This window comes from Lygodium microphyllum, chromosome 28 (genome assembly GCF_053477565.2).
Source record: "Lygodium microphyllum isolate KBCC chromosome 28, Lygodium_microphyllum_v1.1.10, whole genome shotgun sequence".
NCBI classification, from domain to species: Eukaryota; Viridiplantae; Streptophyta; class Polypodiopsida; order Schizaeales; family Lygodiaceae; genus Lygodium; species Lygodium microphyllum.
Genome location: NC_141162.1, coordinates 76,216,905 through 76,243,869, shown reverse-complemented (window position 1 = coordinate 76,243,869; position 26,965 = coordinate 76,216,905).

Below are 26,965 nucleotides of genomic sequence, written 5' to 3'. Positions count from 1 at the left end.
CTATTGATTATATTCGAATGGACTGAAGAATGCCAACGCACGTATGAGGAATTGAAAAAGGCTCTGACCACAACACCAATTCTACGAGCTCCAGATTGGACCATTACCTTCCATGTGCATATTGATGCTTCGAAATTCGCTATGGGAGCAGTGTTGTGCCAACTTGGCAAACACAATCTCGACTATCCAGTGAGCTTTGCTAGCAGGCAACTCACTGAGACCGAGATGAACTACTCGATGACAGAAAGAGAAGGTGTGGCCATGGTATTTTCCTTGAAGAAATTTTGGCATTATTTTTAGCCACACCTTTCACTTTCTTTGTGGACCATCAAGCCTTGTTATATTTAGTAAACAAACCTTGTGCTATAGGACGCATAGCTCGATGGCTCCTTTTGCTTTTAGAATTTGACTTCTTCGTGGCTGTACGAAAAGGAAAGCAACACTACATGACTGACCACATGTCACACATCCCCACGGGAGAGGCCGCTGGACAATGCATCGTTGATGAGTTGCCAGATGCAAACTTGATTAGCCTGTTCAGCGAGAGAGATTTATTTCGAGCTGACTTGACACCATATTGGGCAGATGACATAATCCAAGTGCTTGAGCATAGACTACTTGAACGATCGATAGAGAAAGCCGCTGACTTAGGCGACTTATCCTCAAGATCCAACCCTATTAGTTTATAGCAAGCCAACTATATATGCTAGGGCAAGATGGATTGTTGCGTAGATGTGTATGCAAGCATGAGATGCATGATGCGCTCTCAGAGGCACACATCGGAATTGCTGGAGGACAATTTAGCAGAGATACGACAGTCTAAAAGGTGCTACAGTCTCAACTGTGGTGGCCCATGCTTTTTCACGATGCGGCATGATTTGTTAGGCCTTGTGACAAGTGTCAATGGACAAATGTCCTGATTCGCAAGGATCAGATGGAGCTAACCCCAATAATTGCATGACAACCCTTCGAAAAATGGGGAATTGACTTCATAGGACCCATTAGTCCTGCGTCACAATACTCGCACGCCAAGTACATCATTGTAGCCACCACTGACTATCTAACGAAATGGGTAGAAGCAAGAGCTACAAGAAAGAATGATGCTAGAATGATTGCCAAGTTCCTATGGGAGCAAGTAATCTCACGATTTGGCTGCCCCATCGAATTGGTTAGCGACCAGGGCACGCATTTCATTAATGAAGTGATTGCACATCTTCTATCCACCTTTCTAATTATCCATCGGAAATCCTCGCCATACTACCCTCAAGTAAATGGCTATGCGGAATCCACAAATAAAATTCTAGTAAATGTCTTGACAAAGGTAGTCTTTGTTTCGCACAATGACTGGGATAACAATTTGATGGCAGCCTTGCGGGCTTACCGCACAGCCTATAAAACAGCTATAGGCCAGATGCCTTTTAGGTTGATTTATGGAACTGAAGTGATTCTACCTGTAGAGTTCTTTGTTCCTAGCCTGAGGATCACACTTCATGCGAACAATGGGAAGGGAAGGAGGCATGGATGGAACGTCTAGTTGAACTCAAGCACCTCTTGGAAACTAGACTTCTAGCTACCCATGCGCTCATATGCGAGAAAGCACGACGCAAAAGCTGGTTTGACAAGCATGTCAAGCAACACAACTTTGAACAGGGAGACTTAGTGCTCTTGTACACCATTAAAGGACATAAAAGAAAATGAAGTTTAAAGGTCTAGGGCCTTTCAAGGTTCGTGCCATCAGCCAAACTGGTAATGTCAAACTCAAGACTCTAGAAGGCGAGGGCATAGGCTTCTTCAATGGCAATTGCATCAAGAAGTACTACCCTCCGATGCATCCTCTGTATGAACCACCAATGTTAGAACCTCCTATCAAAGTACGAGTAGCCACAATCACGAAGATTGACGATGAAGATGAGGAAGCTGTAGAGCTTGCTTACCTCCACATCATGGTCACTGCCAAGGAGACACACTCTTTCAATGTCTTGATCGATGAGGGAGAAGACTTCAATGTCTTAACCCACGATCATTGGACCCACATTGGCAAACCATAATTACATCCCACTACCACTGAACTAAGCCCATGTGGGGGCTAATCATATGCACTCTTAAGGAAGTGCAGGGCCGTAGTTTCTATCGAGTCTGAGAGCATACCAATGATCTTTTATGTGTCACCAAATAGTAAAGATGCAGGTACGGAGTCGTTGCTGGGTTGAATCTTTAAAAATCAAGCTCACTGCAATGTCGATTATGAGTCGCAGCGTATCCACCTAGTCATTGGCAATTTCCACATAGTAGCAGCTTTCAGTAAGGGCTATGCAACTCCTACGAGATCTGCAAAGCCACCGGTAGAAATGCCTGCAGTCAAGTCTAAGGAGGGGGTTGTGTCCCTTACAATGTGCCAAGCCTCTAAGCCAACAACGTGCTAAGTCCAAAGCCAATGCCCATGAACCCTAGTTCAGATGGATACCTAAACATTAGAGCTTGCCACCGAGGAGCAATTGGCCATGCCTTTGCAGGGCTAAGAACAGAACTTCAAAACCTAGGAGGCCAAGACAAAGCTACAAACAGCGACATACATTCAAGCCGCGATGGGTTCTTAAGACCCTATTGCAAGCACAATGCTATTATGAGAGTAATGCTTGGATATGGATCCCTAAGGCTAAAACATCCAAAGGCACCAATCAAACACCGCCCTCATGCTTAATTGTACCCTTCCATACAACATATCAAGGCCTAAAGCCGCATAAGCCTCGAGACACCAAGCCCATAGACTCACAACTGATTGTACCCATGAAGACCAAACAAGTCTATGGTCCGAATCTCAGCTTGCTACTCCCAAACCAATACCACATAACTCTACCAAGACTCAGTAAGCCACATCCGCAAGTAGGAGTGCCCCATTAGTAGTCCCAGTCCCAGTCCGTTATGCAAGGGACCCAACTATAATCTCAAGAACAACCGAACCCACAACCATCTGCTACCAAACTCTCTAGTTCTCTCAAACCCAACCACCCACAGGCCTTAGACCCTCCTATGAGTAGAAATCATTCTTGACACTAGCCGGAGATCTAGCAAAAGACACAGGGGATGACGTGATTGCTTGCCTTAGACTCTTAGATGCCACATTCATGTCATTGGCTTTGAGCTATGACCGCTTGGACTTGGACCTCTTGCAAGAGCCCTTAGTGATTCACATTCATACAATGCCTTATTCATGGGACACATTCGAATTTGCATTCATCAAAGCACCCCACTCAACTGCTGAAGAGTTGCTCAGCACTGAGATATCTACAGAGCAAGCTATCAAACAACATCTCATTACATCATACGATAAGTGAGCTACTGTTGCTATCACTGACCAAGAAATCGAAGAGTTGAAACAACTTGCTGAAACCGAATCCCTGTTCTTACAAAACTGATATGCTCTTCGATTGCAATGGGAACTCAAAGGATGCCAAATATTGACCAACGTTGAGCAGCGATGCGAATCAAGACATTGGACCCAACTTATGTCGCTCCAACTTCGTATAGGGTGTTAACAACTATTCATGGCCGACCCATGGAAGAGCACATCAAAGGACACCCTTACCTTGATCGCCTCCCAATCGAGGAAGAGTTACATATTGCTAATCGTATCGATTCTGGCGACTTCCTAATAGATGTCCTTACTTACATCACACACGTAGGCAGTCTCTTGAAATGAGCGGGATCTAGGACATGGCAATGAGCTATGGTGGATGGAAGAAGAAGAATGACCTTATGATGACATTGTCTAAAGACCACAACTATTAGACAAGTGAATTATGTTCCAAGATGGAAGCTTGGACAAGACACTTAACTGAAAGTACAAAGCATCATGATATTGTATTCATTCTACATGAAAAGTGGTAGTCAAGCACAATGCTTTATAGTTGTTGGATGGCTACAATTTTTGTGAGGTGTCAGCCAATTGGCTGTCTAGGCACGCATTTAGCAGTCTATTGAGAACGAATCTAAGCGTCGCTGCCTGGCACTCCCATGAAATATTCCGGGTTTTGTCACCTAGGGTTTTCCTAATCCGCCTCGCAATGGAACACTTACGGTCGAACCCACTAGGATCGACCAAAAATTTGGGCTCCTAGTGGCCAAGGTCTCCTAACAGCATTCTAACATTGGATCTTGGACATCCTACTTTACGCAGAGATACCCAAGCCCAAGTAGACTCATGCCGCACTTGGTTCAAAGAGAATGGGAAACGAGAGGGATGCACCGCTCAACCTCTCTGCCCGTAGGGCATAGTCCTAATCCGGTCCCCTAAAACGACATGAATCGGGTTCTAACCTAACAATACCTAAAGGTCGAATGACGATAAAATCTTGTGAGAAGCCTCCAAGTTTTCATGGACCAACCTGCCATAGGAAGGACCCGTCGGGGGTTCCGCCCACCCACTTCCCTTAGTAGCTTTAGTTTTTTAATTAGGTCCTACCACATTTATGTGTGACACTTAACGTCAGCTTCATTAATTAAGCCTTTCAGGAAATAGGATTCGTACGCATAACTTATAGCACAGACACGAAAACATGGCAAAGTAATCTATTGACAAACAAGATTCAAACAAGTTTCTTAACTTATCTTCAAGTTAATCTTTGTCTCCCACCCATACAGGAGAAATTATGTATCGCTTCTGTCCAATACAAATATCCCTTTTGCCCTCGTGCAGAAGTAACTGGTCCAAATCACAGGGCACCACAAATTCAATCCTTTATCTAGAATAGGATCTCCCAACATGCCTAGACGCTAGGGGCCAACGGAGGTCTTCAAATCCATTCTAGACCTAGCAAGGAGTGTCTAGAGCTCCAACTGACCCGCAAGCTGTCTAGGAGCGAAACATCATTCCCGTGGTTGGCCTTTTCACCACTCGACCTTTGGCCCATGAATCGAGCATTGCCCTCTCGGGTTAATCCGTAGTGCGATCATGGAGGTGATCCACCCGTGCAATATATGCTTCCTTAATTAAATCCTTTAAGAATCAGGCACAAACATGGTATTCAACCCTAATATCAGTTTCTAGGAAAACATTCCTTTATTCCCATCGCAACTTGTCATCACAAACCCTTGCCATGCATTTACCATAAATCACAAGCACTTGGAATAATTATCCAAACAACAACTAACAACCAGTTGAATGTAAAAGCATTTAGAATGTTGTTCGATCAACCAACAAAACCAATTGCATTCTTTCCAAACAATGCAAGTATAGACGATATAACATTTCCATCGTATATTTGCTCTCCCCCTTGTGATCTAAGAGCAATACTATGCAAAAATGTTTCTTAACACTTCCTTCCTTCGGCTAGGGCATATGTTAAGGGTTCAAACACTATTCATGATGTAAGTTCTATAGATCACTTACCTTGATTGATAACCCAACCCTGAATTTGGATTGGCAAAAGTCATCGTTATCCGACAGATCTCAAGACATCTTAGTTTTAACCCTTATGATTAATTTCTTGTACTAGCTCTTAGTCAAGTCATGAGGCAACTAGAAAATTATCCTCATATATCAAACATATTATAGGCATAACGTGTAAATACTTGATAAGATAACTGCGAGATGATCTCAAGTAATTCGACTCCAACAGGCCTTGCATTGAGCTAGAATCTAGTTCTTTTTAATATTTGGGCTCTTAGGCTAAGTACTTTTGAAGTATGTAAACTTTAAACTAGGATTTTCTATTCATGATTCTCAATGTCATATTCTTTTAGTAATTATGCTATTTGTAGCCCTTGACTATGCTTTAATCTAGCACTTGTATGCACAATCTTTTAATGTCGTTCTTTTGACGACTATGCCATTCATAACCCTTGACTGATTCTTCCTTGTAATTGCTCTACCAGCAAATAAGTCATATGTAACTAGGTGCAATTATCTTCCCTTGATATATGCACTTCACAAACTCCATCTTCTGAGTAGGTGAGATGAAATTTATCCTTTCCAATGACCTATACTGGTGCATCATAGTATGGGGCCTAATGTATCTCATACGAGAATCAAAGCAAGCATCTATCAATTTGAAAATACATTACTTACGACCGGAACCATAGTTGGATTGACAGTGATGCCCTTGTCTGAATCCTCATTTCTGGTTGTGGGATTACCATCCGCATGCGACATTCTTTGCTTGGGGGCCATTATCCGCAAGTAGACTCAAGAGATTAAGAAGGTGGAATAGATTCAAGATGGGAGAGTGAAAGAGAAGATGGTTAAGTTGAGGATCGAGATAGAGGGAATTGTGTGGCCTCTCGGGGTGAGTCTTCTCTCTCTCTCTCTCTCTCTCTCTCTCTCTCTCTCTCTCTCTCTCTCTCTCTCTCTCTCTCTCTCTCTCTCTCTCTCTCTCTCTCTCTCTCTTATACACACACTCTCTCTCTTTTAAGAGCTCTCTCACAATCTCTTGGAGGGTATCCTTCTCTCTACCTCTCTCTCGCAGCCTCTCAGGGTCTCCTTATGCTTCCTTGTGCATCTCCCATGCCTCATATTTATAGTGAATTAGAGAAGAGGGCTTGTGGCTGAGAAGTGGAGCTCTTTATGGAGGGGGATCTTGGAAATATCAGTGATGTGATACTTAGATCATAAATCTGATAGTTCCATTGGCTCCGAAAGGGGGGTAAAACCCCAAGACACTTGATTAGAAAGTCCTTAGTTCACTCCTTATTCTTTTCTCTGTTCAGAGTGCTATTTTCTATCTGTGGACTGCGATCGCGGTATGCTCAATTTCGCAAATCCTCTCTTTATGTTTTTCTTTTTATAAAATCTCCAAAACTAACTAACATATCACTTGTCTTTTTTTTTTTAAATGACATCCAGTTCTAAAAATCTCCATATATTTTTTTGGATAATATCTAAAAATAAGTCTCATTCACATTGTAACTTGCATAAAGGGTGGCTACGGTTCTTGTCAATCCGAAAAAAATATCAGATTTACGACTCTTGATTTTTTTAAAATAAAATATTTTTAATTAAATAAAAATTATTAGTTATTGATGTTAGTTAGTTTTACCTTAGTTAGTCTTTAGTTAGTAATCTTACTTACTTATTAATGGACTAACTAACTTTCAAACTAACCAACTAATTTTTATTGTGTGGAAATATTACATCCTCCTCGCCTTAGAGAAATTCGACATGTCCTCATCTCGCGAGAAACAAGGGGTATCATTTTGGAACCTGTGGGTTATGGGCCTACCATGCTTTCGCCGCGCTACTCTGATCACTCAGAGACATGCGGCCTTTTGAAAAAAAAACAATCTATTGTATTTGATATATCCGAGTCTTGATTACAAGAGAAAATTTATTGTAGTTACATCTCATGGATATCTTCTAGGTTTTTCCTAAGCACATGGCATATTCTAGATCACTGGAGCTTGTACAACTTCATTTCTTGTAAGCTCAAGCTCTCTTCGAGTTTTGTTGGGACAATGGATGTAATTATGTCTAGTGTTGTGGAACTCAGAGCATTGGTGTTTAGGGTGCTTTGGACATTCCCTTTTGAAATGACCTAACTCCTTACAATAAAAACATCTGGAATTTTATCACATGTGGTCACAAGATTCTTGGTTGTCCTTGGTAGGATTTTCTTCTTTAGACTAAAGTGTCCTAGGATTCTTTTAGCAGATTGGAGTGGTCCTTTATCTTGGAAACTACATTCCCAGATTGTCATGTCCTTAGTTCGGGACTGAGCTCCATGGACAATTGGCTTTGCTTGTAATACTAAACAATAATTCCAAGCTTTGACATTCTGGTAACTCTCAATCCATATTAGTTGAGAAGAAACGACTCAAGAGAAATTCATTGCACGTTATAACTATCATTCCTTGCGATATTATCTCTAATCATTTGCAAGTTCTAGGCTCAAAATAGATGCAACTCATATTACTCAAATTAACTGTAGTTACAAGAGTAAAGTTTATTCCAAGACAAGTTGTATTTCATATCGACAAAATTTCTAGGATTTCTAATAATCCTAAAGTGGTGTAATAGGTTCTAAGTCTTTGTCTTCATCTGATTCCTCTATATATTCGAAGACTGCACTTATGTCGCTTCGTTTTCTTGGAGGCTCCGTATCTTCTAGACTTAAGTTAAGGTAGTCTGCTTGGACATGTCCTAGCTCATTGCAATGGAAACATTGATGGTAGGGACATCTCCTACAGATGTGGCCTATCTCACCGAGTCACATCTCTTGTCCTGATCTCTGAAATGATCTTTGTTACAATTGCATGATTTAAGTTCTTGGATGATTGGATTCACTCAAAGTGATGCATCTTGCAAGTCCGTTGGATGCATTGCTTCAAGATGGTGGTTCAGAGGAGTTTTCAGAGGCCATGGCAAAACTTGGATACTTGCTGCGCAATATCCATAGGTGACTCATATTTTAGTAGGGTTACAAACTTTGAGTAGTAAACTTCCAAGGTTAATTCCAGCTGCTGCTCGAGCTTGAAAAATGCATTCATCCTCAAAGTTTGATAGGTTGGCGGAAGGTATCATCCGCGTACGGCATCTTTCAGCTGAGCCCAAGTGACAGTGGCTTCGAAAATACATTGATCCTTGCACCATTGTTTCCACCATAATAGAGGTTGGTCAACTATTGGCTATCATTGCTTGATTGGTAGAAGTAGTTTGCAAAGCAAAGAAATAATCACTCATTGACTCAATTCATATCTCCGTCTCAGCCGCGACATCTATTTCTTCTACATCAAACTCAGGTGCCTTAATTTGCTTGAGAAGAAATTTCTTCTCTTGCATGTTAGCATTTGTGGGTGTAGGAGGTGCCTAACAATCAAGCCATAACCATTTAGGTTATTCTATTTAGGATATGTCTATGAACCATACATTAATCAATCACGCATCATTATGGAGTTTCGCTCTGATACCAACTGTGAGGTGCTCGCCCATCGGCGGTCTAGGCTCGCATTTAGTGGTCTATTGAGAACGAATCTAAGCGTCGCTGCCCGGCACTCCCATGGAATATTCTAGGTTTTGTCACCTAGGGTTTCTCGAATCCGCCTCGCAACGGAATGTTTACGGTCAAATCCACTAGGATCGACCTGAAATTTGGGATCCTAATGGCCAAGGTCTCCTAACAACATTCTAATGTCAAATCTTGGACATCCTACTTTACGCAGAGATACCCAAGCCAAAGTAGACTCATAGTGCACTTGGTTCAAAGAGAATGGGAAAGGAGAGGGATGCGCCGCTCACCCTCTCTTCCCGTAGGGCATAGTCCCATTCCGGTCCCCTAAAATGATATGAATCGGGTTCTAACCTAACAATACCTAAAGGTCAAATGATGACGATAAAATCTTGTGAGAAGCCTCCTAGTTTTCAGAGACCACCGTCCCATAGGACAGACCCGTCTGGGGTTCTGCCCACCCACGTCCCTTAATAGCTTTAGTTTTTAAATTAGGTCATACCACATTTATGTGTGCCACTTAAAGTCAGATTCATTAATTAAGCCTTTTAGGGAACAGGGTTCGTTCGCATAACTTATAGCACAGACACAAAAATAGGGCAAAGCAATCTATTGACAAACAAGATTCAAACAAGTTTCTTAACCTATCTTCAAGTTAATCTTTGTCTCTCACCCATACAGGAGAAATTATGTATCGCTTCTGTCCAACACAAGTATTCCTTCTGCCCTACAGAAGTAACTGGTCCAAATCACATGGAGCCACAAATTCAATCCTTTATCTAGAATAGGATCTCCCAACCTACCCAGACGTTGGGGGCCACAGAGGTCTTCAACTCCATTCTAGACCTAGCAAGGAATGTCCAGAGCTCCAACTGACCCACAAGCTGTCTAGGAGCAAAAAATCATTCCCGTGGTTGACCTTTTCACCACTCGACCTTCGGCCCATGAATCGAGCAGTGTCCTCTTGGGTTAATCCGCGGTGCAATGATGTAGGTTTCTTGAATCCGCCTCGCAACAGAATGTTTACGACCGAATCCACTAGGATCGACTTGAAAATGTCTCCTAATATCATTCTAACGTCGGACCTTGGACATCCTACTTTACACAAAGATACCCAAGCCGAAGTAGACTCATGACGCACTTGGTTCAAAGAGAATGGGAAATGAGAGGGATGCGCCGCTCAACCTCTCTGCCCATAGGGCATAGTCCCATTCCGGTTCCATAAAACGACATGAATCGGGTTCTAACCTAACAACACCTAAAGGTCGAATGACAATAAAATCTTGTGAGAAGCCTCCCAGTTTTCTAGGACCACCCTGTCGTAGGATGGACCCGTCGGGGGTTCCGCCCACCCACTTCCCTTAATAGATTTAGTTTTTTAATTAGGTCCTACCACATTTATGTGTGACACTTAAAGTCAACCTCATTAATTAAGCCTTTTAGGGAACATGGTTCATTCACATAACTTATAGCACAGACACAAAAACAGGGCAAAGCAATCTATTGACAAACATGATTCAAAAAAGTTTCTTAACTTATCTTTAAGTTAATATTTGTCTCCCGCGTATACAAGAGAAATTATGTATCGCTTTTTCCAACAGAAGTATCCCTTCTACCCTGCAGAAGCAACTGGTCCAAATCACATGGCACCACAAATTCAATCCTTTATCTAGAATAGGATCTCCCAACATGCCTAGACGTTGGGGGCCACGGAGGTCTTCAACACCATTCTAGACCTAGCAAGGAGTGTCCAGAGCTCCAACTGACCCGCAAGCTGTCTAGGAGTGAAACATCATTCTAGTGTGGTTGGACTTTTCACTACTCGACCTTTGACCCATGAATCAAGCAGTGCCTTATCGGGTTAATCTACTGTGCGATCATGGAGGTGATCCACCCGTGCAATATATCCTTCCTTAATTAAATAATTTAAGAATCAAGTACAAACATGGCATTCAATCCTAATATCAGTTTCTAGGAAAACATTCCTTTATTCCCATCGCAACTTGTCATCACAAACCCTTGCCATGCATTTACCATAAATCACAAGCACTTGGAACAATTATCCAAACAACAACTAACAACCAGTTGAATGTAAAAGCATTTAGGATGTTGTTCGATCAACCAACAAAACCAATTGCATTCTTTCCAAACAATGCAAGAATAGACGGTATAACATTTCCATCGTATATTTGCTCTCCCCCTTGGGATCTAAGAGCAATACTATGCAAAAATGTTTCTTAACACTTCCTTCCTTCGGCTAGGGCATATGTTAAGGGTTCAAACACTATTCATGATGTAAGTTATATAGGTCACCTACCTTGATTGATAACCCAACCCTGAATTTGGATTGGCAAAAGTCATCGTTATCCGACGGATCTCAAGACATCTTAGTTTTAACCCTTATGATTAATTTCTTGTACTAGCTCTTAGTCAAGTCATGAGGCAACTAGAAAATTATCCCCATATATCAAACATATTATAGGCATAACGTGTAAATACTTGATAAGATAACTGCGAGATGATCTCAAGTAATTCGACTCCAACAGGCCTTGCATTGAGCTAGAATCTAGTTCTTCTTAATATTTGGGCTCTTAGGCTAAGTACTTTTGAAGTATGTAAACTTTAAACTAGTATTTTCTATTCATGATTCTCAATGTCATATTCTTTTAGTAATTATGCTATTTGTAACCCTTGACTATGCTTTAATCTAGCACTCGTATGCACAATCTTTTAATGTCATTCTTTTGACGACTATGCCATTCATAACCCTTGACTGATTCTTCCTTGTAATTGCTCTACCAGCAAATAAGTCATATGTAACTAGGTGCAATTATCTTCCCTTGATATATACACTTCACAAACTCCATCTTCCGAGTAGGTGAGATGAAATTTATCCTTTCCGATGACCTATACTCGTGCATCATAGTATGGGGCCTAATATATCTCATACGAGAATCAAAGCAAGCATCTATCAATTTGAAAATACATTACTTACGACCGGAACCGTAGTTGGATTGACAATGATGCCCTTGCCCGAAGCTTCATTTCTGGTTATGGGATTACCATCCGCATGCGACATTCTTCGCTTGGGGGCCATCATCCGCAAGTAGACTCAAGAGATTAAGAAGGTGGAATAGATTCAAGATTGGAGAGTGTAAGAGAAGATGGTTAAGTCGAGGATCGAGATAGAGGGAATTGTGTGGCCTCTCAGGGTGACTCTTCTCTCTCTCTCTCTCTCTCACACACACACTCTCTCTCTTTCAAGAGCTCTCTCACAATCTCTTGGAGGGTATCCCTCTCTCTACCTCTCTCTCGCACCCTCTGGGGGTCTCCTTATGCTTCCTTGTGCCTCTCCATGCATCATATTTATAGTGAATTAGAGAAGAGGGCTTGTGGCTGAGAAGTGGAGCTTTTTGTGGAGGGGGATCTTGGAAAGATCAGTGATCTAATGCTCAGATCATAAAACTAATGGTTCCATTGGCTCCGAAAGGGGGGTAAAATCCCAAGACACTTGATTAGAAAGCCCTTAGTTCACTCCTTATTCTTTTCTCTGTTCGAAGTGTTGTTTTCTATCTGTGGACTGTGATCGTGGCGCGCGCGATTTTGCAAATCCTCTCTTTATTTTTTTCTTTTTATAAAATCTCCAAAACTAACTAAAATATCAATTGTCTTTTTCTTTAAATGACATCCAGTTCTAAAAATCTCCATATATATTTTTAGATAATATCTAAAATAAACTAGTTTTATCCAAAATCTAATATTTTTGGACCATCCCAACTATACACATTAATACTAGTGATTAATATAGCTCATAAGTCTCATTCGCATTGTAACTTGCGTAATGGGTGGCTACGATTCTTGTCAATCCGAGAAAAATATCGTATTTACGACTCTTGATTTTTCTAAATAGAATATTTTTAATTAAATAAAAATTATTAGTTATTAATGTTAGTTAGTTTTTACCCTAGTTAGTCTTTAGTTAGTAATCTTACTAACTTATTAATTGACGAACTAACTTTCAAACCAACCAACTAACTTTTATTGTGTGGAAATATTACATCCTCCTCCCCTTAGAGAAATTCGACATGTCCTCATCTCGCGAGAAACAAGGGGTATCATTTTGGAACCTGTGGGTTATGGGTCCACCATGCTTTCACCGCGCTACTCTGATCACTCACAGACATGCGGCCTTTTAAAACAAAACAATCTATTGTATTTGATATATCCGAGTCTTGATTACAAGAGAAAATTTATTGTAGTTACATCTCATGGATATCTTCTAGGTTTTTCCTAAGCACTTGGTATATTCTAGATCACTGGAGCTTGTACAACTTCATTTCTTGTAAGCTCAAGTTCTCTTCGAGTTCTGTTGGGACAATGGATGTAGTTATGTCCAGTGTTGTGGCACTCGGAGCATCGGTGTTTAGGGTGCTTTGGACATTCCCTTTTTTGAAATGACCTAACTCCTTGCAATAAAAACATCGTGGAATTTTATCACATGTGGTCACAAGATTTTTGGTAGTCCTTGGTAAGATTTTCTTGTTTAGATCAAAGTGTCCTAGGATTCTTTTAGCAGATTGGAGTGGTCCTTTATCTTGGAAACTACATTCCCAGATTGTCCTGTCCTTAGTTCGGGACTGAGCTCCATGGACAATTGGCTTTGCTTGTAATACTAAATAATACTTCCAAGCTTCAACATTTTGGTAACTCCCAATCCATATTAGTTGAGAAGAAACGACTTAAGAGAAATTAATTGCACATTATAACTGTCATTCCTTGCGAGAGTATCTCTAATTATTTGCAAGTTCTAGTCTTAAAATAGATACAACTCATATTACTCAAGTCAACTGTAGTTACAAGAGCAAAGTTTATTCTAATACAAGTTGTATTTCATATCGACAAAATTTCTAGGATTTCTAATAATCCTGAAGTGGTGTAGTAGGTTCTAAGTCTTCGTCTTCATCTGATTCCTCTATATATCCGAAGACTGCACTTATGTAGCTTCGTTTTCTTGGAGGCTCCGTATCTTCTAGACTTAAGTCAAGGCAGTCTGCTTGGACATGTCCTAGCTCATTGCAATGGAAACATTGACGGTAGGGACATCTCCTACAGATATGGCCTATCTCACCGAGTCGTTTTCTTTCGTTTTCTTGGAGGCTCCGTATCTTCTAGACTTAAGTCAAGGCAGTCTGCTCGGACATGTCCTAGCTCATTGCAATGGAAACATTGACGGTAGGGACATCTCCTACAGATATGGCCTATCTCACCGAGTCGCATCTTTGTCCTGATCTCGAAAATTATCTTTGTTACAATTGCCTGATTTAACTTCTTTGATGATTGGATTCGCTCAAAGTAATGCATCTTGCAAGTCCGTTGGATGCATTGCTTCAAGACGATGGTTCATAGGACTGTTCAGGACATGGCAAAACTTAGATACTTGCTGCGCAATATCCATAGGTGACTCATATTTTAGTAGGGTTACAAACTTTGAGTAGTAATCTTCCAAGGTTAATTTTAGCTACTTGAGCTTGAAAAATTCATTCATCCTCAAAGTTTCGTAGGTTGGCAGAAGGTATCGTCCGCGTACAGCATCTTTTAGCTGAGCCGAAGTGACAGTGGCTTCGAAAATACCTTGATCCTTGCACCATTGCTTCCACCATAATTGAGGTTGGTCAACTATTGGCTATCATTCCTTGATTGGTAGAAGTAGTTCCCAAAGCAAAGGAATAATCACTCATTGACTCAATTCATATCTCCGCCTCAGTCGCGACATCTATTCCTTCTACATCAAACTCAGGTGCCTTAATTTGCTTGCGAAGAAATTTCTTCTCTTGCAAGTTAGCATTTGTGGGTGTAGGAGGTACCTAACAATCAAGCCATAACCATTTAGGTTATTCTATTTAGGATATGTCTATGAACCATACATTAATCAATCACGCATCATTATGGAGTTTCGCTCTGATACGAACTGTGAGGTGCCCGCCCATCGGCTGTCTAGGCACGCATTTAGCGGTCTATCGAGAACAAATCTAAGTGTCGCTGCCCGGCACTCCCATGGAATATTCTAGGTTTTGTTTCCTAGGGTTTCTTGAATCCACCTCGCAACAGAATGTTTACGGCCAAACCCACTAGGATCGACTTGAAAAGGTCTCCTAATAGCATTCTAACATCGGATCTTGGACATCCTACTTTATGCAGAGATACCCAAGCCGAAGCAGACTTATGCCGCACTTGGTTCAAAGAGAATGGGGAACGAGAGGGATGTGCCACTCAACCTCTCTGCCCGAAGCAGACTTATGCCACACTTGGTTCAAAGAGAATGGGAAATGAGAGGGATGTGCCACTCAACCTCTCTGCCCGTAGGGCATAGTCCCATTCTGGTCCCCTACAACGACATGAATCGGGTTCTAACCTAACAATACCTAAAGATCGAATGATGATAAAATCTTGTGAGAAGCCTCCCAGTTTTCTAGGACCACCCTGCGAACCTGTCGAGGGTTCCGCCCCCCCACTTCCCTTAATAGCTTTAGTTTTTTAATTAGGTCCCACCACATTTATGTGTGACACTTGAAGTCAGCTTCATTAATTAAGCCGTTTAGGGAACATGGTTGGTTCGTATAACTTATAGCACAGACACAAAAACAAGGCAAAGCAATCTCTTGACAAACAAGATTCAAACAAGTTTCTTAACTTATCTTTAAGTTAATCTTTGTCTCCCGCCCATACAAGAGAAATTATGTATCGCTTCTGTCCAACAAAAGTATCCCTTCTGCCCCCCAGAAGTAACTGGTCCAAATCACATGGCACCACAAATTCAATCCTTTATCTAGAATAGGATCTCCCAACATGCCCAGACGTTGGGGGCCACGGAGGTCTTCAACACCATTCGAAACCTAGCAAGGAGTGTCCAGAGCTCCAACTGACCCACAAGCTATCTAGGAGTGAAACATCATTCCCGTGGTTGGAGTTTTCACCACTTGACCTTCGGCCCATGAATCGAGCAGTGCCTTCTCGAGTTAATCCATGGTGCGATCATGGAGGTGATCCACCTATGCAATATATCCTTCCTTAATTAAATCCTTTAAGAATCAAGCACAAACATGGCATTCATCCCTAATATCAGTTTCTAGGAAAACATTCCTTTATTCCCATGGCGACTTGTCATCACAAACCCTTGCCATGCATTTACCATAAATCACAAGCACTTGGAATAATTATCCAAACAACAACTAACAACCACTTGAATGCAAAAGCATTTAGGATGTTGTTCGATCAACCAACAAAACCAATTGCATTCTTTCCAAACAATGCAAGAATAGACGGTATAACATTTCCATCGTATATTTGCTCTCCCCCTTGGGATCTAAGAGCAATACTATGCAAAAATGTTTCTTAACACTTCCTTCCTTCGCCTAGGGCATATGTTAAGGGTTCAAGCACTATTCATGATGTAAGTTCTATAGGTCACTTACCTTGATTGATAACCCAACCCTGAATTTGGATTGGCAAAAGTCATCGTTATCCAATGGATCTCAAGACATCTTAGTTTTAACCCTTATGATTAATTTCTTGTACTAGCTCTTAGTCAAGTCATGAGGCAACTAGAAAATTATCCTCATATATCAAACATGTTATAGGCATAACGTGTAAATACTTGATAAGATAAGTGTGAGATGATCTCAAGTAATTAGACTCCAACAGGCCTTGCATTGAGCTAGAATCTAGTTCTTCTTAATATTTGGGCTCTTAGGCTAAGTACTTTTGAAGTATGTAAACTTTAAACTAGTACTTTCTATTCATGATTCTCAATGTCATATTCTTTTAGTAATTATGCTTTTGTAACCCTTGACTATGCTTTAATCTAGCACTTGTATGCACAATCTTTTAATGTCGTTCTTTTGACGACTATGCCATTCATAACCCTTGACTGATTCTTCCTTGTAATTGCTCTACCAGCAAATAAGTCATATGTAACCAGGTGCAATTATCTTCCCTTGATATATACACTTCACAAACTCCATCTTCCAAGTAGGTGAGATGAAATTTATCATTTCCGATGACCTATACTCGTGCATCATAGTATGGGGCCTAATGTATCTCATACGAGAATCAAAGCAAGCATCTATCAATTTGGAAATGCATTACTTACGATCGGAACCATAGTTGGATTGACAGTGATGCCCTTGCCCGAATCTTCATTTATGGTTGTGGGATTACCATCCGCATGCGACATTCTTCGCTTGGGGGCCATCGTCCACAAGTAGACTCAAGAGATTAAGAAGGTGGAATAGATTCAAGATGGGAGAGTGTAAGAGAAAATGGTTAAGTTGAGGATCGAGATAGAGGGAATTGTGTGGCCTCTCGGGGTGACTCTTCTCTCTCTCTCTCTCTCTCTCTCTCTCTCTCTCTCTCTCTCTCTCTCTCTCAAGAGCTCTCTCACAATCTCTTGGAGGGTATCCTTCTCTCTACCTCTCTCTCGTAGCCTCTTGGGGTCTCCTTATGCTTCCTTGTGCCTCTCCCATGCATCATATTTATAGTGAATTAGAGAAGAGGGCTTGTGGCTGAGAAGTGGAGCTCTTTATGGAGGGCTTGGTCCTCCTCAATCACAACCAGAAAGTACAAAGTGTGTAGAGGCTTTAGTGAAAGTAACACCTGCAAAGTGTGGGCACACCATAAACATGGCAAAACACCAAAGGCTATCGCAGAAAAGGCTAAGTGTGGTTACCACAAACATGATGGTCATCTAGAGGTTGTAACAGGGGCCTTACAAAGGCTATAGTACATGGCTACATGAGGAGTTTACAAGCTTATGATAAAGACATTTGGGCTAGGCAATACAAGGCTAAAAAAGTCAGTAAAAATTAGGATCAAGGACCATGAGGCCCTTGTGGGTTTTAGCATTTCTTTTGACATAGATCTTTGATTCATTGCAGTTCTTCTTGTCTAGCTTCCTATAATTGTACTTCACTTTGTTTGTCACTTCAGAGTCTTCATGATTTTTAAGCTTCTTCTTCTTCTTCTTCTTTTTCTCTTTGATCTTTTGGTCCTCTTGATCTGCTTCTTCATTGACTTTGCTTGCACCAGTTATATTAGTCTTTATGTCCATGTCCCCCTCAAGCAAAGGTATCATTGTCTTTGAGGCAGCAAAAATGACTTCAAAATCTTGCACTATCTTCAAGGTAGGAGGCATTTCTACAAATAATGATAGCACTTGAATGCTCTCAACTTCATCATTCTCTGCAAGTAAGACAAACAAGTCTTCCATATAGTGTTGATAAGCAACATGATTCATGCTACTCTTCCTGAAGTGTATCCACATAGAAATCTTATTGCTTGTCATTGACATGACCCGAAATTAGTACCCACAACTAACAATGAGTTGATCTTATTATGTGTCAAAAGACACAAGCCATGATTGTGTGAAAACACACTCTGCAGGTACTATGTTTGAATTAGATGTTAAGCTCAAATGTCTTGTTGCTTGCTTCAAGTATGCAAGATCTCTCCTCCTTACTGATTTGTTGATCTGGTTAGGCAGTAGACTTGAGTGGTAGGAGCTTCAATGAGCTTGAGAAAGTGTAAAGTATGAAATTTGGAGCTTTGGCTATGGAGTCTGAATTAGGGTTTCTGACCCAGGCGTGTTTTTCTCTTCTGTGTGCACTGTAGGCTGAACTATTTCAAGAGCTTTTTATATGGCAAGGAAGCTTAGGTGATACGCTACCAAAAACCTATCATGGCAGCCATCTTCACATCATGTAGAGAGAGCAGGAAGCGCAAAATTGAAATGCGCCATATTTCTGACAATAATCACGTGTTTGTGCAGTGCTGGGTTGAAACAATGCCAATGTTGGGATGTGATGTGCCATGGAGATGTGCCTGAAGATGAGGAATGATTCCTTAGAAGGAAGTGTGAGCTCACTTGGCCTGTATTCTAAGATATAGAAGCTCCAAGTGTTGTATGTCCTATCTGGCTATGGTTGCCAAACAGTGGCTATGGGGTTCAAGTGAGAAGCTGGAGTCATACACTCACACTGAGCTAGATGTGAACTAGATAGAGGTTGAGAGGAACCAAGAGAGGCTGGAGAAGCAATGTCATGCCCGACTGGGCTCTGATACCATGTTGAAACGAGCGGGATCTAGGACATGGCAGTGAGCTATGGTGGATGGAAGAAGAAGAATGAACTCATGATGACATTGACTGAAGACCACAACTATTACACAAGTGAATTAGGTTCCAAGATGAAAGCTTGGACTCATAAACACAATCTTGTGTAGGACTGAAAAAGACAAGACATTTAACTGAAAGTACAAAGCATCGTGATATTATATTCATTCTACATGAAAAGTGGTAGTCAAATACAATGCTTTATAGTTGTTGGATGGCTATAGTTTTCTTCTCTGTGCATATGGGATTCAGTCTGCCTGCATATCATAAGCCCAGAACTACCTCATACAAAGAGGCTACAATAGTTGTGATTGCAAATATCTCAACACAGTCGACCCTTTGATTTGGACCGCGAAGCTCAGTTGGAGTACAATCCAAACTTCTATGCTTGGCTTATGCAAAAGTAAATACTCGATCCATACACTGAATGTCCTTGGCCCACTAGCCTTCAATCCTAGGAAGGATTCTTCTCAAATCCAGAAGGAGAGGGGGTAAGGTGAGCCAAATCAGAACCAATCAAAATCAAAGCAAACGCATAAACACATAACAAAAAACACACCACTGTGAAAACCTCAGTCTACACTTAAATGCAGAAAGGAAAGAAACATGCTAACTTGTGAGAGGTGATTGACATTGGAAGCTGACTAGGCCAACAATGGCTGGAAGAAAGAGAGAAGAATCCCACCCTCTGGGGCACCGAGGATACAGAGTATTGGCAAAATAAGATTTTTGAAGTGCCTCGGTCTCTACCTGGATGATACGAGTGCCAGCCACTATGGTGGAGACGCATTTGTGGTGACAATGTGTTCTTCTCGATGCCTTTTTGTAATGCCCTCCCCTCTAAGAGAAACAACTCCACCTTTATGGTGTATCCTCGTAGGGGTAGGAGTAGATTTTGATACAATCATGCATGGTCGCTATGACTTCCCCATCATATATAACCCCGTACTACTACCTTAGCACAAGCCCTCACTTTCACCTCAGACAGCCTAGATGCTACCATGATCTGCTTCATTGCTGTTTTCTCCTCCTATCCTAATCTCGCCTTCATTACCACATGAAACTACCTTAGGCTATTAAAAATATTACTTAAGAAGGATCCCACCTCAACAGAACGTGTTCTCTCCCCACTCTTTTTTAATCCTAATGCCATAGATAGATGTGCAATAACCTGCTTAATGATGCGATCCAACCTTCTACCTTCCTTCTGCCTAGCTATTCTTGAGGATACGAGTGACTGCCAATTCACTTGTTGTAACCACCCATTCCTCTCTACCACCTCTCTCCATGTCTGCTTGAACCTTAAGGGGTACATGCAGAGCTGGAAATTTTTGAGTCACTCCATTAAATCCCCTTCCCCTCTACTACCTCTCTCCATGTCTGCTTGAACCTTAAGGGGTATATGCAAAGCTGGAAATTTCTGAGTCACTCCATTAAATCCCCTTCCCCTCTACCACGTCTCTCTATGTCTGCTTGAACCTTAAGGGGCACATGCAGAGCTGGAAATTTTTGAGTCACTCCATTAAATCCCCTTCCCCACCACATTCTGATGATGATAACTAGCAATTAGCTATTGCCCGAATCATGTAACTCAGTGAAAAAAAAAGAGAAGGCCAAACATAAAGACAACAAACAGATAACAATGAAAGGAGCACATGACACATCCAAACACAAGTTGCAGCACATAGCTCATAGTCACTACACCTAGGGGTCCTCAAGTTAGGCATGTCCAGTGGCCTCAGTTGGCTAGCTCCGTTCCTAACCCCCTAGCCCTTTTCGACTCCCCACTTCACGCTTAGGGCACCTCAAGGGAAGGACATACCTAGGGAGGTGACACTCGCTTATGGTTAGACCTCTCACCCTAAGCTACACACACCGCACCTCCCTTTGTACGAACAGGGTCCTCAAGTGCGGGACATCACACAGGCTTGCCTGTGGTTAGACCCAGCTCCCCATTCCACTAGCATGAGCACAAAGCACTACACAGTGAGGTAGACACTCCCCTCAGGTAGAGCACCTTCTCCTTTCATATGCAACAAGATGCTGCAAACCACCAGCTTCAGAGGCCCCCATCATCCACTCAACATACATTGAGTTCTCCATCCAAATCATTACCAAAGCTTCCCAATCAACGGAGTCCAGATGTGGCCCTATCATCACCCCACTAGCCACTTGACCACCCTTCCACAACAAAGAGCTCGAAGTGCCATGGGATTGGCACCCGTCTTGTAGGGTGGTAATGTTAACCCCAATTCGAGATGCAAATATATGAAGCAAAGAGTAGAAAAATGACAAAAAAAGAGCAAAGGTGCATATGCGGCCCCTAAAGCTAAGCTGAGGCAAAAAGCTCAATCCCAGTTCGAGATGGCGGAAATATGAAGCAAAGAGTGGAAAAATGATAGAAAAAGAGCAAAGGTGCAGAGGCGGCCCCTAAAGCTAAGATGAGGCAAAATGCTCAATTTTAAATGGAAGGCACCTCAAAAAACTCTAAAAACTCTTGTAAAAGAGTGCTAGGCTCCCTCCTGCGCCATTTGTAAAAGAATAGACAGGTGTAGGCTTAAGGCATTAGGAAAGAAGAGGGAAATGGGAAAAAAGGACCTTGCCACAATGGCCGGTCATGTAAAAAGGGATGGGTGCTCATGGGAGTTTAGGGTTTTGTATATAAAGTTCAAAAAGTGAATGGAAGCTCATTCTTTGGTGTGTCACTAACAAGAGTCCTCTCTTCTTTTCTCCTTCTCTTCACCATGCTTGTGTGTATGCTCTTGAGAGAGGGAGTGAGTGTGTGGGAGTGAGGGATTAAGAGGGTGAAGCTCTTCACCATCTCCTCTTCTCTTCTTCTCTTCTCTATTCTCGTGCGCACGCGGCTGTGGTGGATGGAGCTCGATGAAGGAGGCTTGAGGATGCTTGAGCTAGCATCTAGGATCGTGGAGCTACCGATGTGTACAAGGAAGGAGGCAACTCACTTCGGCATCGAGGTAAGCTCACTACACTCGTACGTTCAAAGGGGCATCCGCTATGTGAGAGATAGCCATTAGAGCTCGCTTGAAACACTTGAAACAATAAGTGGTCTGTGGGTCTTGGTGGTTGAGTGTGAGCTCCCTCTACACACACACACACACACACACTCTCTCTCTCTCTCTCTCTCTCTCTCTCTCTCTCTCTCTCTCTCTCTCTCTCTCTCTCTCTCTCTCTCTCTCTCTCTCTCTCTCTCTCAATTTGATTCAGCAAACTAGCGTAGGGTAAAAGAACAAAACCAATCACTTAGCTAGCCTAATCTAAGGCTTTTATAAGCCTTAAGCCTTAGTTCGAATGCTATTAAGTGTGATATTGGTTGTTGAAGTCATCTTGGAGTTTGTTGTGCAGTGGTGCATATTACTCTCTATTGGAAGTGATGATTTCTAGGATCATTTGTGTGGTGTGTATCATATAGTATTCATTGTTCAGAATGAAGATGGCATCGTAATAGATAATGAAGGGGTGATGGTGCTTGATTATGAAGTCAGTGTGATCGATTAGTTTGTCAGCCACTTTGTTAACTTGTTTCAATTTCTTTTAGTTTCAATATTAAGGTTTTATAACCTTATTAATCCCCCCTTTAAGCACCTCTTCATGCACGATTTTTGTGTCCTCACAAGACAATAAGGTCTAGCAATAACTTGCAACATCCTATTGTCTATCAGCTCTACTATTGAACACATCTGCTCAGTCAAAGAACTTTTCATCTCTTATAAATCCTCCAATAAAACAATAGAACCTTCAAGGTCCACTTCCATGCCTTTTAATGAGTCACTTTTCTACTTGTATGAAAGGTTAAGGGTGGCATCCTTATGAGTACATTTTGCATGTTCAAAACTCTTTTTATGAGAACCACGCATTACATTTTCATAATCCTCCCATAAATTCTTTCTTCTAATAGATGCATGCTCCATAACCTTAGTATACAATGCTATTAGTAATGGATTAGCTATGCTCTTTTGTTACACGTGGTTGACACTTGGAACATAAATCTCTAGCATGAATTTGTTATGAAGAGTACCGGCCTAGTTTGGCACAACTCTACAAACAAAATTATGCCATAGGTATCTCTAGTGACACTATCAGTCTTGATAAACAAAATAAAGAGCTCCATAAACCATCAAACATGTTGCTTTACCAGAGGATCCTATTGCCTAAGCATATAATGATATTGCTATAAACTTGGTCTGCATAGCCTCTTCTATACAATGCCAATGCTTGGCTATCATTGAAATCTATATGGAAAAACTCACCCTTCGGAGCTGTGTAAATTGAAATTTACTACCCACTCTCTCTATTTTTTGAATGATTTCAATATAAGGTGTAGCATGTACATTATTGGCACATTGAGCCCATGGAAGCTCAACATATTGCAACAACCTTATTTGCATTAACCATTGCCTTGTGTTTAGATCATGAGTATCCAAATACAATGCACAATCCACAAATGGTGTAGTCTCGTTGTTGGGAGATGTCTGATTGCATGTGGTAGACTAAGGAGTTACCACATTATCTCACTTGCTAGCAAGAATCTCAAGTGGGCTATCACTCCATTTGAGATCATCATCATCATCATCCTCATGCTAGACATAGGCACTTGATGGGGAGACTTGGTGCCTCCTTTGCCCTTATCTGTGCCATGGCTAGCACAAAATGAAGTTTTAAATTGATGTTCCCAAAATTCCTTTTCAAAGATTACTAAACCTTGCAAATCTTGTTGATGAGGAACTACATGAGCATGACCTTAATTACAGTTAATGAAAACATTCAAAGCCTACAACAACTGAATCATTAAACATTTCCAAAAATAAAACTTAATCTCTTCCAAAGTACTATAAAGAATCCTCCCATTGAAAAATTCCTTACAACTCAATAATAACTACAACTCTTGTAGAGGAACTACAATTCTAGTCCTATAATCCCATAGTTCTTGCAAAGGAACAATGTCGTATTTTTGCAATTGAAAATCATTCCAACCAATTTCTAATATAGGTGTATTATAAATCAAAGTACAAGTGGGTATGCTAAGAGTTTGGGGCTATACAACAAAGACATAGGCTCGGGTATATGGAAAGATCCAATATAGGGCCATCCTCTTTTCAAGTTGATAACAAAACTATCAACTTGTGCAAGCCTACTATGTTAGAAGATTATGGGAATCAAACAAAGAACATTGCTAACCTTTTATGCTTGTTGATTCAAATAACTTTTATGTGAGCTGCTTATAGGTATTTCAATGTGTTGTAGCTAGTTTTGTACAAAAGATGACTTTGTAACCCAAGCTAAAGGGAAGATGATTGAGAGCTTACGCAAGTACACAAAATCTCAGGTTTCCAAAATTCATAATTCCTCATGCCAATTTTTCAAGAGACAAGGTCAATTTTCCATTGTACATCCTAAAGATTTTATGCAGCTATTAGAACTTATCTCTTTGAAAAAGAATGTATCTAAACAACAAAATCTTGAAGGTCACATTTGTTGAGGAGACACTCAATGTGGCACGACCATAGAGGATACCTCATCCCATCCAGCTTGTTGGATGCAGAGAGAGAGGGTAGGATTAGCATGTGCTTAGGAGATGTCATCAATGCCAATTGGGGACTAGAAGCCTCGGAATAATATAATGAGAAAGAAATCCTCCCCCTCCTTCCTCTACTCCCCTATCTCCTCTCCTTCTTCTCTTCAATCCTTGATGGCTCCTTCTTCTACCTCATCATCAATTTTATTTCTACCCCTTCCCCATCTCCTCAGATTTCTTTTGGGGTGATTAAGTTGTCAGAGGGGGAACCTTCTTCATTCGGATGAAGTGACATAGATTGGATACGTGATGTGGATTCAAGATGATCTCCTATCGGATATGTTTTCTCCCTTGGCTCAAGTGCTATCTCATGGAGCAATAAGAAGAAGCCTACTGTGGCACTTTCTTCTAAAGAATGAGAATAAAAGGTATAAGATAGGTTTAAGATAGACCTAGCTAACTCAAGATGAGAACACATAGAACATTTCAAAATGTAATGTGGCAAGTTGAGCTCAACTCGAGCCTTTGCGTATTTTTTTGGCTCATCTTTTGATAAAAAGATATTGTGCCATTAACCACAAACAATCTAGATATGAGACATTAAATTATGAGCATTAGGCAATCTATTCTAAGTACTAACCTCTAGACTCTTAATTAGGGCCAATTCACAACTTAAGAGCTATGGACTAATTTTTGCATTTTGGAAAAAAGAAGAAACTTTTGAAAATTTGAAATTTTATGTTACTTTCAATTATATGTGAATTACCTTTGTCTATGCTAAGGTGGATGTAACATGCCGCTATCTAGGCATGTTTTTAGCAGTCCATTGAGAGACAAATCTAAGCGATGTTGCCCGGCACACCCATGGAATGTTATGGGGTTTGTCACTAGGGTTTCTTTGTTGAGAAATGTGCAATCACATCCACCATAGCCTCTTTGTATGGAACAAATAAGGCAAAGAAACATACTGCAAATAAAGCCTTAGACTAGGTCATGTATGCATGGTTTATTAAAACCACGATTGGTGATTACCATGGTCCCTTTCCACTTTTCTCCACCTACCAATACCACCTACTATAAGACTCTAAAAGGCACTCATCCCCACACTCATTCAGTTAGAGTCATTCTCATCAGTTGTACTTGCATTATGCTTGGATCATATCAGTTGTTCTTCTTTGTCAATGCTTATGCTTCATTATGATTGTCTATCTGCTCTTTAGTGATCCTCCATAGCATGAATTCTCAATATTTCACCATGGTATCAGGGTGGGTTTTAAGTTAGTGAGTCATCAGGCTACTAATTGAGTCATTCTAGTTTGAATTTTTGGCTCCCTCCACTTTTCCATGGATCTCTCACCTACCTCCATAGCTACCCACCTTCAGTGGAGGACTTGAATCTCCCTCTCTAGGCCATTTCAACTCAAGGTTTCTTCTAGGAAAATACTCCCTGACTCAGGGTACTCCTGCCCATCACGTCAAACCCTAGCGTTGGTAGTTCTACTGTCTAGCATTGCGTGGAATCTCAGTCGCAGGTTAGTTTGCACCATCTGTAATTCATACCATCAATTCTACTTGCACGCACGACAATGTTTCCCACGACCATAGGGAAATTGAAGCCACACAATCAAGCTATCTCTAGCTTAGAGGTTTTGTAAAATGATTGAGTCTATGTGCTGCAATCAGCAAAAAACTAGACGGCTCCTAAAACCCTAACTAAGAAGCCATAGCTCCTTCAATATCAAGCTTCTATTTCCCTTCATTTTCTCAGTTTTTCAATTAATTGGAGTTGTTTGCCACTTGGGTTAGAGTTATTACTCAGTTTCCAATAACATTTGAAGCATCAAACCAACAAGAAGGATACATTTTTCAAAGATTCAAGTTCAATCCAAGAAAATACAAGAACGGTGTCCATTGACACTCATCTAGTGCTTTTAGCACTTATGTCATTTAACACAATCAGCTTTGCCTTTGATCAAATCTTTTTTTTTGCAACTCCAACATCAAATCAAGGAGGGGAAGACTCTGACTTGCAAGATCTTGAAGATTCCAAGTTCAAGGGCATAATAGTCACTAAATCACCTAGTATCTCTTGATACTAATCACCTAGTGCTTCTTGGCACTTCTGCTCAACTGAAATTTGAATTTTTTGGAGCTGATTTGATGTTGATCTTGCAATCTCAAAATGGGCAAGGACTCACTAACATCCCGATTCAATGATGTTGGATTCCATACATGGCAAACTAGGATCAAATTGATCCTAATGAAAAAAGGCTTGTGGTCAATCACAAGTGGTCAAGAGAAGAAACCAAGGGAAGCTACACTTTCAGC